This window comes from Lotus japonicus, chromosome 2 (genome assembly GCF_012489685.1).
Source record: "Lotus japonicus ecotype B-129 chromosome 2, LjGifu_v1.2".
NCBI lineage: Eukaryota > Viridiplantae > Streptophyta > Magnoliopsida > Fabales > Fabaceae > Lotus > Lotus japonicus.
The window spans coordinates 66,148,978-66,167,290 of NC_080042.1; positions in this window are offsets into that span (position 1 = coordinate 66,148,978).

Below are 18,313 nucleotides of genomic sequence, written 5' to 3' on the forward strand. Positions count from 1 at the left end.
TAAAAAGCAAATGTGCAATGCACAAGTTTTTAGAACCCTATAATAAACTCCTCCCCAAGAAATGATCCCAATTTGTGGTTAGGTAGATCATGCAAATCAATGAACCATAAGCATGGAAAAGAGGTCTAATAGTGTAAAAGAACAGTATGTCACATATTTTTAGGATATAGTACAGAGTATTGCATTGGTACATTAATACAAATTAACCTATCATCATATAACAATAGTGCACAGTGCTTAATTTACAATACTATGAATTGGATAGATCAAGATATACAGTATCTATATAGTGTTTCAATTTCCGGTCTCGTCAATGAAATTTTATTATGTCAATTAAAAAATGCATTAGTGGAGCAATTATAAACTTACATGCGGTTTTTAATTGAATGTTAAAAATTTATTCAAGGCATTGAGATTGAGACATGTCATTTAATCATAGTGTAAAATAAGGTGCATCAAATTTAAACTCAAGTTTAAATTGCCTGGAAGCAAAGTGACAAAATGCCAGAATTAAGTAATTGAGATTCATGAAGACTGGAATGAAACTGTGGACATATTTGTCTTCACCGCCACCGTATGATAGTGCAAAATGGGACAGTTGGTCGAGCATTATTGGACACCATGTCCATGAGATATAACAAGCATTTCTCAATTATTGAATCATTGAATAATAGTGCAAATAAAGGTTGGTCCATGTGCAGAGTAATGTAACCTTTCAATGGAAGCAGAAGGAGAATTTTTGAAAAACAATTGCTAATGGCTAAGTTATGTCAGGTTGTGTGTCAGTCACATGAGTTTTCCTTCAGCATGGGTAAGTTGTAGAGGGAGATGTATAGTGATAATGCTCATACCTGAAGTTCAGACTACACGCCAAAGAGGGAAGAAAGTGCAGGGTTTCACGGAGAATTGAAGGTGGAGCATTTATCTGTTTTTTTACATAGTTGGACCAAACCTATTGTTGTGAACTAACACCATAACACTCTTGTTTAATTTATAATAGAAGTGTGTGTAAGAGAGAGCAGAGTGATAATGTGTGGGATGTGACATTCTGTGGTTTGATGACCCACAGGTGGATCCACTACCTTATGTATAAGATGTGACATTCACAACAAGTTTAACTCCTTCTAAAATGGTAAGTGACCTTTACATTTTTTTTCTCCATTTTGATTATTTATGTCTTTCTCGAATCACTACTATGACTCTATAAAATGATGATTGCAAATTGTTTACCCTGATATGGATGGCTTATGGCTATAGTTTTAGATGAACAGAGGATGATTGCAATTTATTTACCCTGATATGGATGGGCCGGATGGCTGTAGTTTTAGATGAACAGAAGATAAAGACAGAATTCAAGTTTTAATGAATTAAATTAAAGCAATATTGTTTAGTCAATTTTGTATCCTACTGTTCAAGAAGTTGTTTGTGTTAAAAGCATTCTTGTTGATATGGATGGCTTATGGCTATAGTTTTAGATGAACACAGGATGATTGCAATTTATTTACCCTAGATGGCTATAGTTTTAGATGAACAGAAGATAAAGTTATAAAGATAGAATTCAAGTTCTAATGAATTTTTTTTTTTTTTTGAAACTCAGTTTTAATGAATTAAATTTAAAGCAATGTTGTTTTGTCAATGATGTATCTTACTGTTCAAGAAGTTGTGTGTTAAGAGCATTCTTGTTTCCTTTTGTAATATTTTGATCCGATGAAATAAATACGAATCTTTTCAGCATGTTTTGTCTTCACTCACGTGCTTCTCGGGAAAACTTCTCAAAAAGTCATTATCCCAATATTGTTCTAAGACAAGCACACTTAACCTTTGAGTTTTTATGAGTTGGGCTTCTGAAAAGAAGATACATCTTGTTATCATGAGTAGTATCAATCGAATCTTTTATGCGCTCCTCAGCTTATAGTCTCATAAATATACAGTCTCATAATACCTCTTGTTCGGGTGCGAGATCAGTTTATTCATGTGTCCCTCTGCCTAGAAGCATGTCAGGAGCCGCTCCTTGTACGTGTCTCACTGCACCGGTGATCACTTTCTGCCCTCGTCGGCCCCGAGTGTCACGGGGCTTCCGCTTGGTTCATTCCCAAACCACATCGTACTGGGAGAGGTCGGCTCTGATACCACATATTGGGGGAGACAAGGGAGCTCATGGACTGAGGAGCAAAACACCAAAAGATTTGGACACCACATCTTTACCCAAAACCTTAAAGAATCAGGTTAATAAATCGCATCTCTTACAAAGTCTTCTCTTCACTCATATTTAGCCTATCTCGGTTGATATGTTGAGCAGTGAACAAAACAATATACTTGTGGTTCATATTCAATTTTGTAAATTGCACGCAAAGCATCAACTGTAATTTCTGGATCTCTTCTAGAAATTTCTCTTCCACTTCAGCACACCATTTAGCTCCAGCAATGAAGATGCTAGCCCACACAGATGTAGCTTTCGTAATAAAAACAAAATCAAAAGTGAAAGAATACCCAAAACCAATGGCAAAACTCAAACAAAAAATTTAAAATCAATAGAACCAGACTGAGTTGAAAGAAGTTTTCAAACTTCACGACACACAAAACCAGAGAAATGAAATAGATTAATCATAGCCAAAGTCAGAATGTATCCTACACAAAACCAAAAACCAAAAAAAAAAATTAATTTCTATGCACTGACAGTGTTATTAAGTTTTACACAATCATTCGATTATATCCCTTTATTTTGTTAGAGCATCTCCAATGCAAGGTTCTTAGTTCTTATTTTGGAGTTAAGAACTAGGAACTAAGAACTTTATCATTGGAGGTGCTGACATGAACTCCTTAGTTCTTAAAAATAAGAACTCAATTCTTATATAAGGAGTTTTGTTTTTTGAGTTCTTAGTTTAAAATATTAATTATTTTTCTCTCATCCAAATTACTTTATTACTTTATGCGTTTTGTTTTATTACTTTATGAAAATAAAAAGTATAAATAATGTGGTTGGTGGGACCAAATGAATAGTGGTAAGAACTAAGAACTCATGGTTGGAGCAAAATTGCTTGAGGGTTGCTTAAATACATGTGGCAATACAGGCCCACATGAATAGTGCTAAGAACTAAGAAATAAGAACTAGCATTGGAGATGTTCTACTTATGATTAATTTTGAATTTAATAATATGTAAAATAGGAAATGGAAAATGGAAAGTTGTGATTAAATGATTGTTTAAGACTTTTTATACTGTTAGTGCATAAAAATTTGGCGTGTAGGAACTAGAGATGCAAAACCATTAAATGATAGACTTGTGGTGGAGTGAGGATTGTGTGAATGGTGGTGGTGAGGGTTGTGTGAGCATTTATAGAAAAAATCGAGGAAGCATTCAAATGTGAAAACGTTGTGTGCAACTTCCACCTATAACCCTAGATCTACAAAACAACTTCTAAAAAGATTGGAAATAACAAATGAAAAAATTGGATGACAATGGGGAATGGTTGCAAACCAAGTACTAAATAAATAAAAAATGCACATCTAATCGATAATATCATATAAAAAATTCATAAAAATGATAAAATTAGAAGGAAACGTGTGAGAATTTTTGAGCTACAGTGTGTTGAAGTTCAAGAAGAACTGTTATGAAGGCTTACCAACGTAATGGTTGACAGGGCGACGTGAATGAGAGCATGCCGAAGATTGAAAGTAAGTTTTCTACCCCGAGTGATGTCAAAAATCACTTGAGATTGGGGAAAAAGGACGGAATGGCGGTAGTGGTGACACGATTTGAAAATAGAGGGGGCGATGGCGGTGGTGCTCAATTTAGGTTGTGGTGAAGGTGTTAGGACGACTCTGATGGTGAAGAGGTGGTCGGTGGTGGTGGGTTTGAAGGGAAGGGTTCAATGGTGGTGGTTGTGACTCGGTGGTGATGGGAAGAAATGAGGTGTGGGCAGCGTTAAATGGAAGAGTGGAGGTGGTCGCGTGATGGTGTGGATTAGGGTCAGCTGCTAAGGTTCTTTCCCCCTTTGCAGCTGGTCTTGGTTGGAAAAGATAGAAGGTGTAGGCTTGAGAGATTTGAGTTAATTTTGTTGAACGATCCAGATTAAAAGATGGAAATTCACTTATAATATATGGACTTTAATGTGGCAATTATGGGCCATCAGATCTGGAAGATGGATGGATGAGATTCACTCTCCCAAATGAATAGTAAACATGTTTTTTCTCTTTGCTCTAGCTTTAGTAAGTATTAGATTGGACATTAGTAACCACCAATATTGGGGAAAACATACTGAAAATGACAACGAAGAAAAATAGAGAAGTAGATTCATACTAATTGCATATTTCTAGCAATGGAGTTGAAGGGACTTGGTTCCGAAGATGGGATGGTACGTCAGTATAGGCTAGGTCTGAGGCTCCTGAGGTTGGATCGTCCTTTAGCCTGGGTATGAGACTTACTAAGGCCAGAGGATACACAACCCCCTAAGTCCTTAGAGTTTAGCTTTGTTGACTTGAAGTTTAGGTCTCCCTTTAAACTGGGCTTGAGACTTGCTAAATCCATAGGGTACACAGCCCCCAAGTCTTATGCGTTAGACCAGTTTTGGGACTTACTAAAGTTGAAGTGTACACAACCCCAAGTCCTAAGCGTTTAGCTTAGTGAACTTGAATTGGAGGTCGTTCTTTAGGTCGATTTTGGGACTTACAAAAGTCGGATGGTACATTGTCCCTAAACTCTAATGTTTCAAGCTTAAATGATAACATCCTAGCCTAGGTCCAGAATTAGCCTTAGAGTGAATATGCCCTATATGTTGGACCAAATTTTCCTTATAAATGCACATTTTGTCCATTGGAATGTAAGGGGTTTCTGAGGATTTCATAGCGTAATAATGGTATTAACTGTGTCATGGTTAGTTTATTATGTGGAAAACACCCTTAACTCGGGTGGGAGTTACAATTCCCCTAAATTAAAGTGGAATTATGGTATGCGCATAACTCCTTTGTTTGCGGGATAGGATGGGACGTCGGTTTAGGCTGGATCTGAGGCTACAGAGGTCGGATAGTCCTTTAGGAAGAGTTTGAGACTTACTAAAACGGGTACACATCCCCCAAGTCCTAAGCGTTTAGCTTAGTGGACTTAAAGGGCTAAAGTCGAAGGGAGGTTACACAACCCCCATAAAACCATCGGTAATTTGGTTGTTGTAACCTTTATTTTTTTCGTTGAAAACATGCATGCTATCGACGACCTGACTATCGCTAAAAAAGAGATTTAATTACGATTTTCATACCCCCAATAAAAATTCTCAATTATAAAATGTTTTCTTATAAGAATATAAAGTTATAACAAATCTATTTTCATCTTTAAGACAGAGGGACGAATCCTCTTTCTTAGGGGGATAGCTGCCCCAACAACTATGTCATGTTTTCTTAATATTATGCTCTAAGATTCTAATATAACATGTTTGCCTCCATAAAATAGCACGTGTCCCATTGCTTCACCTTTATAAGTTTTTTCTTCAATGCCACTAAAAACATAACATTGTCAACTTCATTGTGATGTTCTAATCCTCTTTTTGTCTTGATCTTGATTTATCCACATAACACAATAAAGATTCAGCTAGTAGGTTACAAGGAGAAACCAATAACAACAAGAACCGGTTACATAAATAATCGGTTGGTTTAAATTGTACATGTTTAATTTCTCTAAAATAATGTCTTATATTTGAGTCTTGCGTGTGAAAAAAAAATCATATTAGTAAAACTAGCCCCATCGTAACATGGATGCTCGTTGTGACTTGAACATAATTGCCGCCCATGAAAGATACATGTATTTAAAATATATATATATATATATATATATATATATATATAAACTCTACCGATCAATAGAATAATTTTCCAAAAAGAAAATCAACATAAAGACAATCCATTGAAAACATTTGGGATTTGATTAGAAGAACTCTTAGTAAGCAAAGTTTAAGGTCAATAATTTGATATTATCACCCTACTGCTAGATGAGATTAGGAGATATTATCTTGGCCTATAAAAAAAAGGAGATATTATCTTTAAAAAAACCAATGTCAACTAAAATAGATTATTTTTCTACAAAAGATAATATATAAATACCGTTCTTTCTTAGGTTCAATATGAATTTGATTAGCTTTGATATTACCACTAACAACAATAAAATTGATAAAAATTTCTATATGAGAAATGAAGGGTTGGATATAATGTTTGTTTAGTCATGCAAATTTATGTATGTACTAGTGCTTTTACCCGTGCGATGCACGGGGATATTCATTTTAATTTATTTTGTGGCTTTTTATGATTTTTACGTTATTTTCTAAAATATATTTTCGTATTAATATATTATTTTTATATTATAATTTTTTTTGATAGATGTGTTTTTTTTGTTTGGTTGTAGCATAATAATAGATTTAATGTGTCTGTGGTGTCTTGTCTCCCCTAAGACGACATAACACATACTTTTAACTTGTCTTGTTTTACAACCCTTGTCATGTATTGGGTTGAAGTACCCCTTGTACTTCTTTACAATACAAATTTGGCTTATCAAAAAAATAAAACCCTTGTCGTTTGTCGTTTGTGTGTTGCTTTGGTAATATATATATATATATATTGGATTGTATTACCTATATGCAGGATTTTATATGTTTTTTTTTTACTTTGGCTGATGTTGGTAGTGCAGGTATCCTCATGTCTTTTTTCTACACTATTCGGGAGGATCCAAATAATATGTTTCGTCACATTGAGTTTTTTGTTGTGACATGCTGCTGCATTGTGTTCATATTTGGTGACAACAAATACCTCATATGCGCCAAAACCTCCAGGGAGCTTCCTCCCCGGCACGTGCTCGACATCCTCCAGATGTGGTGAAAGTCAATTTTGATACAATATGCGTCCATATTTTTGTTTTGAATTAATATGTTGTTGAAATTTGTGTTGAAACTTTCAGTTGTTCTTGTCATTCCACAACAACAACTTCTCCTCCAAAAGGTTGGTTGAAACTGTGCTTATTAGTAAATATTATAATATCTCTCAGTATTCAGTCTACAACTTCAAAATAATGCTTGTGAGTAATGGGTTCTTCGTCCTTTGATCTTATAACTGTTGTTAATGTTCTCCAAATAAAAAGTTCTCTCTGTTCTCTCCAAATAAAAGTTCTCAATTTGAGTCATTCAGGGGAAGTCGTCTAATGACATGTTGTTGCTCTGCAATAAAGTGGTTATCTTTGCAAATACGGAAACTTTTATTTGCTCCTAAGTAAGTTTTAAATCTACAACATTATAAATGATAGTGTAAGAAAACTATTGCATTATAAATAGTGTTGTTTTTATATAATCTTTGTTTTAAATGCACTCATTTCTACGTTACATAGTAAGTCTCTATCTTGCAAAATAAAACACCGTTATAAGAATTTTTTATTTTATTTTAAAATTACATTGTTTACTTTTTATTTGATCGTTTTTTTTAACTCATAAAAATATGTTTTTTTATTTGGTCTATGATTATTAAATGATATTAATGCATAATATGGAACACTGTTTTTTTTTTTTTTGAAATATATGTAAATATTGCACATGTTATATGGAGTTATGGATGTGAAAAGTTTTTTGTCTCATGAATTTAATTCCTTTTTTTTATGATTATACGCTTTGAAGTGAGGTTTAAATTCATTTTCGAATGTTACAAATTTCTTAATTTCTATTTAAATCCTAAAAGTTTTTTATATAATACTTAAAAGGTTACAAAGAACAACAAAGATGAAAACTAACGAACGGTCATGATTGATCTCCTATAAAAAAAATCTACACAGTTAGAAAGATATACATGATAAAAAAACATTCATGACTCGTAGTTAACTGAATGACTATTATATCCTTCAATTTTTCAAACTACCTTCTCTTAAGACTTTATATAAGAGAGACGCACTTGTGTGTATTGATCCCCTCTCGTATTTCCTACAAATCTTTATATAAAAAAATAATATAATTAATTGAATTCTGACACTATATAACTAAATTTTAATTTGATGATTTTTTATTTGAAACATACCATTAGTAATATTAATTTGTTGAATGCTTGTAGAGGCTTGGAAATAATGTAAAATTTTAATGAAGATATTGAATTGATAAATAATTTATATGAGAGAAATTTTTTCAGAGAGCACGAAGTTTATACGTACATTGAGATGGATGAACAATCTCAGTCATTTATATAGTAAGCAAATGGAAATGAAGATCTAAAAGTGAAATAACTTTTGCCCCTTGGACTTAATCCTTAAATTTGGTGTCATGATTTGATACTTTCATGTGAGATTTAAATACAATCTTGAAAGTTATAAACTTCTCAACTTCTATAATGGCATTAATTAATAATATGTAACCGTCCTTTTTTTGTGAGTAAAGCAAAGAATATTTATTTATGTTTATGATAATGATGTGTAGTCAATATATATTGTTTAGATGAATTTCAGAAACATTTCAATCTATATTTTTAATTTTTAATTAAAATTTGAGATTAATTTATTGTTCAATTTTATTATTAAAATTGAGGCTTAAGAAGAGTTTCACCAGGGCTCCATGGTGGCTGTCAATATGTATGTAATGAAAATGATCTAGGGACCAAGTTTGGATCTATTGTGATCTGCGTTGCACGTGGATATTCATGTTTGTTTATACCGTGCATTTTTTAAAATTAGTGTTATTTTTATCACGTTCTATTAAAAGAAAATTTATGAATTAATATAATGAAATTAATTTTAGATATAAGTAAATAAATTTGAATATTTTTTAAATAACTTAATTACTTGAAAAAGTTTAGTGCCTTATCATTTTTATCAAATCGAAAGATGGGGGCCTATTCATTCAAGCATAATATTTTTGCCCGGTAAATTTTTGTTATTACAACGGGTGTCAAGGACAACTGTCTCGCACCTCGACTAATCCTGCTCATGGTGCGTGATTATCGTTTGGCATATCTTCGCTAACGTATTATCATACTTATATTTATATATTGTATTGCAGCTGCATGTGGAAATGCTTGTAAGGAAAGTCTTTGTGGCTTGAACTTTGGTATTTAGCGAGCTTCTGGCCATGTTGAATGGGTCAAGATGTTTTCATAGGAAAATATAAGAAGAGGTAGTGGTAACCATGGGAAGACATAAAAGAGGAAGGGATATAATAATAATAATATGAGGAAGGGGTAGTATAACAGTAACTTTAACAACCACTAATTTTTTATTCTTTCAAGTTTATTTCATATTTTTTATGGGGTCCAAATTTATTCTCATAACTTCTCCACCATGTTTCATGAGTTGTTGTCTCACCTTAGCTTTTACCAATCCGATATGGCATTTCAGTGTCAACTTAAAAAAATTAAATTAAATAATAAAGTTGATCATACAATGTCAGCATATAGTAGATTAAATGGAATACAATTATGAAATAAAAAGATAACTAAATAAAGGATTATTCCTTTTCTTTTCAAAAGTTTGATAAGTTCAGCATTAGAGCTTTAATAACCATTTTCAATCAAGTAGCTTCTAAACCACTCTACAACTATCATCTAGCGCAAGATCAACACTTTCTTTTGCAAACCTTGCCAGTTCAAAACCCACTACAAATATGTTGCATCATGGGAGAAGTTGTATGAAATGGAAACAACTCAATAACGTGCCAACCTATGAATGAAATGCGGAGACTCATTGCGTAATCATTACCTCTTACCGAATGTGCTATATTATAGAGCTGAAATGTACCTCCCGAAAACCCAAAAGTCTACTCAATAACTCCTAATAAAGAGTAATAACATTAGACTTTGTAACATACTCTTAAAGACACTTTAACCAAGATTTAAAGCAGGAAACTAAACTAACAATAAGAAATTAACGACCCCTAATAAAGTGCAACAACATTAGAATTTGTAACTAACTCTTAAAGACAGTTTAACCAATATTAAAAGCAGGAAATAAAAATGACAATAAACAATTGTTTTTAATAGTTATTGGCAAGTAACCAAATAAGAAATATTATTATTCATAACCCATCAACTAATCAAATGAGGAATGCATAAAAAAACACTAATGGAAGAGTGTATGCCAAGACTCAACCAAAAAACCTTAAGGTAAAACAAAGCCTATTGATAATGCTCTTTATTAAGATTCATTGTGTAAGTTTTTGAGTTTCCATGAGTTACATTTTAGTTTTATGTTATGTTTATCTTTCCCTTGGTTTACTTTCAAGCAAGATTGAATCTAGAGATTTGAAATTCCTTCAATTTTCTGCTAAAATATTCAACCAATAATAAGAAAATTCTAGAATGCATATGTAGAGAAGGGGGAAAATTAGTAACGAAAGCTTGAATTACTTTCACATCATCACTGTCTTCATGTACTTATTTGAGAACTTTAGAAAATAAAATAAAAATAAAAAAAGGTAATAGAATTAACATGTTATCACTTGAAGACGTTGCACGATGCAAAGAAACAAACAATAATAATTAAAAAATAAAGTGAAGCATTTTCCTTTGATTTGCAAACAATTTCCATAGGTTCTATGATTCAACCTGAAATCAAATGTAAGAGAGGAAGAATAGAGGCATAAATAGACAGAGAGGAGAGAAAAGAGACGAAGAGGAAGAAAAATGAAACATAGGAAACGAACCCTGACAGAAAACACTGAAATTCAGAGCCCATAATGAATCACACCGCAAACAAAGAAGAAAGAAGACTAAAATTGTGTACCTTTTCAAGATCAGATCTTGTCCAGGCAAAAAATGAAAAAACCGAAGAATCAATAAGAATTGAAATAGTTACCTGGACAGTTAGCAGAAAATAAACCGAGAAGATCAAATCAGAAACCGAGTAGAATGAAACGATGGAAGAAAGAGGAGCAGCAAACCTGAACCGTTGCGAAATGAGAAACTGAGAAGACCAAAACAGTGTAAGAAAGATGAGTAAAAATTCTCAAGCATTGCAACAAATTTATGAACGGCCAAGATTTAATCTTTGGCAAATAATGTGATACTAAAATACCCATACATAAAATTATAGTGTAGTGCAATGAATTACTCATTTACCTTTGTACCCATGAAGCTGCTAAAATTTCTTCAAATAAAATTATTGTAGAGTAAGAAAGAAAACTCCAAATTCAGGAGACCAACATGAGATTTGATGGCATCCAAAGAAGAGTAACATTCCCAAGCATACTACATTGCTCTGTGGCAAAATCTGAGATTCCCAAGCATATGATAAGCATGACTAAGTCATTCCCACTTCCCAACTTCTTACCTTATGAAAATATGAAATCAGTTAAAATGGTTATAGAAGTTTCCTTCTAGAAAATACCATAAAAATAGTCACACCAAGAGAAGTAGAGGACGTAGGAAAAAAAAATTAAAACTTTAGAAGATGAGAGAAAGGAGAACATGAGATGATGACCGCAACAACACTTTTGTAGCAGGGGAGGAGGTCGAGCAACAAAGAAAACATGGCATAGAAAACCTAGGGGAAGAGAGTATAGAAATTAACCTAATGAGAAAGAGATTAAATAGGGGAAAAATGAAACTGCAAAAATCTAGAATGAGAAAAGTCTCACAAAAGAGAGTAAATAGGGAAAACAATGAAACAATAAAAATATGGAATGAGAAAAGGCATCACAAATTGATTCAGCAAGAAAGAAATCAATGACTAGGATTAAAAGTAATCAATGGTCAAGATTGATTTCATAATTAATTACTCACAAATTTACATATATGTCCATGGAAAATTATTCATACATGTGTAATAAATCATTGAAGTACAAATTTACCCTCAAAGTTGCAAAACTTTCCCTTTATATATAGTATAGATAGATAGATAGATGTTGCCCCAACTTATGGATCCATGCTAAGACATGATTAAATTATTCACAATTTTAACGACTAGGAGCATCTCCAATGCTAGTTCTTTTATATGAGTGTCACATGTGCATAAGCAACTCTCAAGCAACTTTTGCAGATTTAACTCCAATCACAAGTTTTTAGTTCTTAGCATTATTCTTCTGGTCCCGTAATACCACATTATTTATACTTTTTATTTTCATAAAGCAATAAAACAAAACTCAAAGTAATAAAGTAATTTGAATGAGAGAAAGAAAAAGTTATCTTATCCTAAGAACTCATAAAGAGAAAGAGAATCACCAGTAACAATTATGTCATCAACGTAAATCAATATGTGAGAATATGATGAGTGATATGTAAGTAAAGAAGGATCGCACTTGCTTTAGAAGCTTGTTTAAGACCATAGAGTGTCTTTTTCAGTTTACAAACAAGGGTTTTATCAACACTTCTTCTCTTTAAATATGAAGTGTTTGCTATCTTTTGATTGCTCTGACGAGGTGACCCTTCAAGACTTTGCTGATTTTATTAAGGATCGTAAGTTTGTGGAGAGTTGATTGGTTGACTTGTATTTAGTGCTAGCTTTCCTTGGGGTTTTCTGACTTTTTGAGGTTTTTGGTATGTTATGCTACTGATTGAGGTCTTTTGAGTTTTTTTTTTATTTTTTATTTCGGGGATTGTTTACCGTTGAGCCATGATTAGCTTTTTGTTTTACTAATCATCTTGTCCCCTAGTATCTTTTGAGCTCTGTTCTCTCACTCTGATTTTTTATATATAAATATGAATTTCCTTTTGCTCTAAAAAAAAACTTATGTTCTGTTCAAATTTGAAATAATTAAGATATATCTCTAATGCCTACCCTAAGCGAGAAAGAATACCGTGCTAAGGCCCGTCAACACAAACTAAAACAAAACATAAAGATGGTGAACTCCAAATACGTTTAAACTAAATAGATTAATTTTTATAATTTAAATGTCATTATAAACTATTTTTGACACAATTCCATTTTTTAAATGTAAAATATAAATATTCTAGGTAATAAAATACAAAATAAAAAACTTATGACTCGAACTCATACATCTTATGCCACTAATCATCATATTTGTCAATAAAGATGGGGCATGACTGCCATCTAATTTACAGAGCGCAGTTTTTAGTTTGCCGGTTAAGAAAACTTTTAAGTCGAGCATTATTTTGATAAGAATATTGTTTCAAATTCAGAAAAATTTGAAATATTTTTTATTTAAGGTAATATACAATTAAAAAATATAAAGAATCCAAGTTTAACTTTCTAGACCGGGGATGGAAAGTGGAGCTTTGTTGGATCCTGGGAAGTTAACTCCATTGCTGATTAGTTGGCAAAGCAAGGTTACAGTGAAAGAGCTATAAAGCTTCAGCTGTTGGCAAGTCCTTCTCAAGAGCTTCAAGTGATGTTGCTTCAAGATTCCTTAGGAGCCTCTTAATTTTGTTTTTGTAATTTTTGCACTTTTCCGATGTATCAAAAAAAAGTTTAAGTAAATTTTTTAACTCATGGACTAAAACAATAAACAAATTTTCCTCTTACATATAAACCAATATAGTATGGTAGTTTTAATTTGATATAATTATCTTTTTGTTGAAAAAAACCATTTAACTCACAATGATTTGAATTAAAATACAAAAATTAAGGCTTTGCTTAAAAACAATATCACAGTGATAAGAAATTATTTAATAATAATGCAAGAAACAAAATTTAAATTTAAAAGGTAAAAATAAAATAAAAAATAAGGCAAGAGTTAGAAATTGAATTGAAAATAATATAATAGTATCTATTTATAGAGAGTCATTAATTTGGGTTAAGTTGTGTCTACAGTATATTATGGTGTGAAAGTTAAAAAATTACTTTAAAAAATGGTGTGAGAAATCACTTTTCCAACTTATATGTCATCAAACTATATAATTTAGAGATAGATATAAAATCACGCCCCAGTTTTTGGTATTTTGGTACCAGTACTAGTAATGGTACGCAGTCTATTGTAAAATAAAGTACACGTCTTATTCTTATTCAAAATTTACATTCATCTCATCTTAAAAGATGTTAATGTAATATTATAGTTATCATAATGAAAATATTCAAATATTACCTAAAATAACAAAAAAAAAATTGATTTAAAGAAGTTTAAGAATGAATACTTTTGCTATATTTTAGTTGAAGCTATTTTTTATTAATACTTTAAAAAAATTGACATAAAATAACATTGAAACATAACACACTCTTTAAATTAGATAATAACTATATATAACAAAATAACACACATAATATGTGATAGTCATATGAATTACATGTCTTATTTATAGTCATGAGAATTGGTAAGTAACTTAATGTTTTCTCGCGCGAAAATAATTTTATCATTAAAACATACAAATTATATGAATAAACTACCTAATTTTCAATATGTACGTAATGAATAGAAAATTTATATTATAAAATAATATAAATTATGAAAATAATTATAGAAATAAGAAAAATATGTATCTTTTAAAAAAAATGTATAATATATATTAAAATTTCTAAATAAAAAGAAAATATTTTTTTAATTATTTTACTAATATTGAAATATTTCAATGCAAGAAAAAGCTGGCTACTAAAGTAAAAAAAACCGTCTATAATTTTTAATTACAGACGGCCAAAAAAATGTAGGTACTAACTTCATCGATGTTGTTATTGGGCTTTAAAAAACTGAAGCAGTTGGTACTTACCCATGTGTATTTTTTTAAGACGAAGTAGTTGTAGTAGATTCTTTTCTCCTCGGGGTAGGAGCTTTTCTCTCTTCCTGGTAAGAGCTTCTTCACTCCCCTGCCATGGTGGATGATTGAATTTACTTCACTAACTTGAGTTGGTTGAAGCCTTTACTACCTTTTCCCTCTGAAATCACCTACCCATCGCTCTCGTTTTGTCACCCTCTCTCCACACTTATCATAGTAGGTCTAACCTAATGCTTCCCCCACTCACACTCTGTCATTATAGCCCTAACATAATCCCACCTTCATTCACACACTGCCAACTCACATACATAAACCCTTACTCAATCCAAAATCCCACCCACCTATCTCCATATTTATCGCTAGCTTACAAACTCACGCTCAGAAACACTACCCCCACAGACCACCAAAACACCTTACCCTGGCCCTTCACACTTGCACACACAAGCCAACTTTCCAAACTTTACACCCTACCAACCCCCAACCGTGCCTCACCTTACCCCCACCCTCTCATGCAGCATGAGCCACCAAAGATCACAGAACCTTGAAGACACGACGGTTGAGCTTGACCTGAGTGATGGCTGCCCAACCTCTCTGGGCGAATCGTCCCTCGTGGGAAAGCTCCTTACTGATAAATCCATTAACAAAAGTGTGGTAAAGGACATGCTGGAGAAAGCCTGGGGCAAACCCCTGGGGCTATTTTTTTTTTTTTTGATAGGCAATGAATTGACAACAGATCTGGGCCCCAATCTTTTCCTCTTCCAGTTCCCTGGCAAAGAAGAGGCCATGAAGGCTCTCTCCGGATCCCCTTGGCTGGTACTGGGCCAGCTCCTGAGCCTGCAACTCTGGAATCCAGAAGTCTCCATCAACGAAGTTTGCTTTGACTTGGTGCCCTTTTGGATCCAAATTCATGGGGTGCAACTAGAAGCTATGAGTAGCAACAACGCTGCCAAGATTGCAGCCAAGGCAGGATCAGTGATTGAGGTCGAGAACCCCTATGCTAATGGCCAACTCCTACGCACTTTCCTCCGAGTGAAAGTGATGGTAAACACCAAAGCTCCTCTACTTGCAGGTGTGTGGATACCAAGGAAGAACCTCCCGAAAAGCTGGGTGCACATCCGCTATGAGAAGCTCCAGGATTACTGCTATAACTGTGGATTAGTGGGACATGATCTCAGGAAATGTCGCAGGGAGAGAGCTGTGGCGCTTTTTGACAAATCTAAACCCATGTTTGGCCCCAAGTTGTGCACCCCTCCGGCCAGACCAGTGGCCTCCATTGTCGCCGGACAACAAACGGGAAAGTTTGGTTCCAGGGGAGTGGACCCACCTCACGAGGACAGTACAAATGGGTCCCCTGTCATTAATGAGGAGCGTACTTCCCAACAAAGTCCGAGGATTGACCCTACTCTCCTAGCTCCCCTCACACAGACAAATCAACTCCCAGAGTACTTTCAGCCTCTGCTTCCTGGGAATAACCACCAAGTCACCAATCAATCACAGCAGGAACCTAGGGTACGACTTGAGGAGAACAATGAATGTGCTAGCCATTTTGAAAGGTCCCCTCAGTGTCACCCTAATGGTACACGCCTCCAAGACCCTTCTGCACCAACTAGAGTTGATCTACGTCACTTAAAGACTAGGGCCAGCTTGGGCCCCATGCACTTGGACTCTTTAGCTATTGCCCCGGAGGATATTGGGCTATCCAAGCCCACCATCATCTTGGACTACCTTAGCCCAACCTTCTATGGGTCCAGCCACTTTGGGGCCAACATCACAGCTGAAGACGTAAGGAGGTGCCGCATGATCATTAACAGGAATGAAAGTTATAACACCGGTCAAGACTCAAGGAATGGGCCACTCCATTCTGGTCAAGCCTACTCCAACAAGAGTAACCCAACCGCAACATCTTATACAGTAGAATTTCCTGAGGACCAACCTGAAGAAAACAGCGTCACCAACACTCATGTCCAAGAAGGAGAACAGTTGGCCATAGAACTACAGGAAGGGCTCAATCTCAAGAGAGGACTCCAGCATGTCTATCCTTCGTCCTCTACAAGCTCCTTCACCACACGAAAGAAGAGGAGAGAATACCAGGATGCCCTGGACACAGCAAGAAACCTACACCAAATGTTCCCACACTCATCCAGATTCCCTGGAACCCTTGATTTCACGGCCGAAGAGGCGGGCCTTAACATGCCCCATACGGAGCCATGAAAATACTAAGTTGGAATTGTCGTGGTTTGGCGGCTGCCACGACAATGAGCGAGCTAAAAGACACATTCAAAAAACAAAGACCGTCGGTGGTATTTCTGATGGAAACTAGGGCAAAAAGGAATAAAGTAGAATTCTTCAGTCGCAAGTTAGGGTTTAAGCACAACTACTCAGTGGACCCTGTAGGACTCTCAGGTGGCCTTTGCCTCCTTTGGAATCATGAAGTGGAGATTGAGATCATTGAAGAGTCCTAGAATTTCTTGCACACCATCATCACACCAAAGCTGGACATCATTGGGTGGCAATGCACCTTCACATATGGAGACCCAAACCCTAGGAGAAGGGAGAACCTATGGAACAGAATCACTGCCCTACACTTGAGACGCTCTAACCCTTGGTGCTGTGTTGGAGATTTTAACGAAATCTTATACCAACACGAGAAGGAAGGCTTGAGACCACAGTCAGATAGAAGAATTACAATCTTCAGGAACTTTCTTAATGCCACTGAGCTCATGGACATGAATTTAAAAGGGGCCAAATTCACTTGGTTTAGCAATCCTCGTCAGGGCTTTGTCACTCGGGAGAAAATTGACAGGGTGCTAGTCAATTGGGCCTGGAGGAGTAAGTACCCCCACGCTACTGCCCATGTTCTCCCAGCTATTAGCTCGGACCATGCTATGATATTTCTAGATCCTAAACCTCGACGCCATAGTGGACGCCCCTTCAGATACGAAGCCTTCTGGGACGAGCACAAGGAGTGCAAGGATGTGGTGAGTAAGGGTTGGAACGATGTTGTGGCTCCTATGGATGGCTGGGATGATTACTTAGCACGGAACAAAGCCTGCAAGAGACACCTGGTCTCATGGCAAAGCAGGACTTTCACAGCTGCGGACAAGGAGCTGGCAAAGCTCAAACAGGAACTTATTGTGCTTCAGAATAAGCCACGGGCAAAGGTTGACTGGAACCGTGTCACCACCCTCAAGGAAAGGATAAGCCAACTCTGGAAACAAGAGGAGATGTACTAGGGCATGCGGTCTAAAATTAAATGGGCCAAGTGGGGAGACCGCAACACCAAATTTTTCCATGCTACGACAATCCAGAGAAGAGATATGAACAGGCTGGAAAGGTTACGTGATGACAATGGGACTTGGGTGGAAGGACAACAAAGAGTCATGAATACTTTTGTCCAACACTACAAGGATATCTACACGAGTGTCACCTCTCAAGGAGCTGATGATTGCATTAAGCATATCAATGTGGTTGTGCCTCCAACACTGAATGAGGATCTTTGTAGAGAGGTAACAGATGAGGAGGTAAAGCAAGCTATTGATTGTCTTGGCAGTCTCAAAGCGCTGGGGCCAGATGGTCTCAATGGCCTCTTCTACAAAAGCCACTGGGCAACACTAAAGGATACTTTTTGTCAAGCAATCAGGACATTTTTTGCCACCGGTTTCCTCCCTCCTGAAGTGAATGAAACCGTTGTCACCCTTATTCCCAAGACCA